The sequence below is a fragment of the Echinops telfairi genome, unplaced genomic scaffold (genome assembly GCF_000313985.2).
Source record: "Echinops telfairi isolate 266 unplaced genomic scaffold, ASM31398v2 ScPeMD7_7421;HRSCAF=8459, whole genome shotgun sequence".
Classification (NCBI taxonomy): Eukaryota; Metazoa; Chordata; class Mammalia; order Afrosoricida; family Tenrecidae; genus Echinops; species Echinops telfairi.
Window position 1 is genome coordinate 19,821,686 of NW_022111321.1, and position 734 is coordinate 19,822,419.

Genomic DNA, 734 nt, shown 5'->3' on the forward strand with positions numbered 1-734 from the left:
TCAATGCAGTGTAGCTACAAGTGGGAACATCAGAAGCAGGGATAGCACCATGATTGTGACCTGTGCATTATATTAGACAGAAGAGTTTCCAAGACTGGTCCAGGGCCTTCTGACCAAGGCCATCAGGGCATGAGTGACAGGGCATGACTCATGACTATATGACCCCTAGTAAGGTGATCTCCACAAAGGATAGGCTCTGGCAAGGCCCCAAGGGAGACTGTCCCTCCCTGGGGAAGGAGTGGAAGTAATCAACTTTCTATTGCACTCTACCTGAGGGCAAGATTATTCACATTCCTGGCTAATCGGCAAAAGACATTCACTGAATGCTTACTTCCAAAAGGGACGGCAAATGGGTTTTGGGCTTTCACTGCCATCCATACATAGCCTTCTGTAAAGTGGGTGCTCAGAATTTAAAGTCCCGTACAGTGGCCATCACTACCAGACATAACTGCTTCTTGCCTGTCTTTTGCCTCATAGGATATAAGCTCTGTGCAGACCACGGTTTGTTTGTCTTACGCAGTAGTACATCCTCCGCATGTAGAAGTGCCTGAGACCTAGGAGAACGCAATGAATAGTCACGGAACACATGTCCACGATGAATGAGGAGGAACACAATGACTGACGAGCAACCTGGAGATCCCTCCCAGGACCTGACACTTGACCCTTTTCTGTACATCCATCTAAGTTACTTGCAGTCATTCAGTACTTCAGGACAATGTCTGAAATGGATCCAT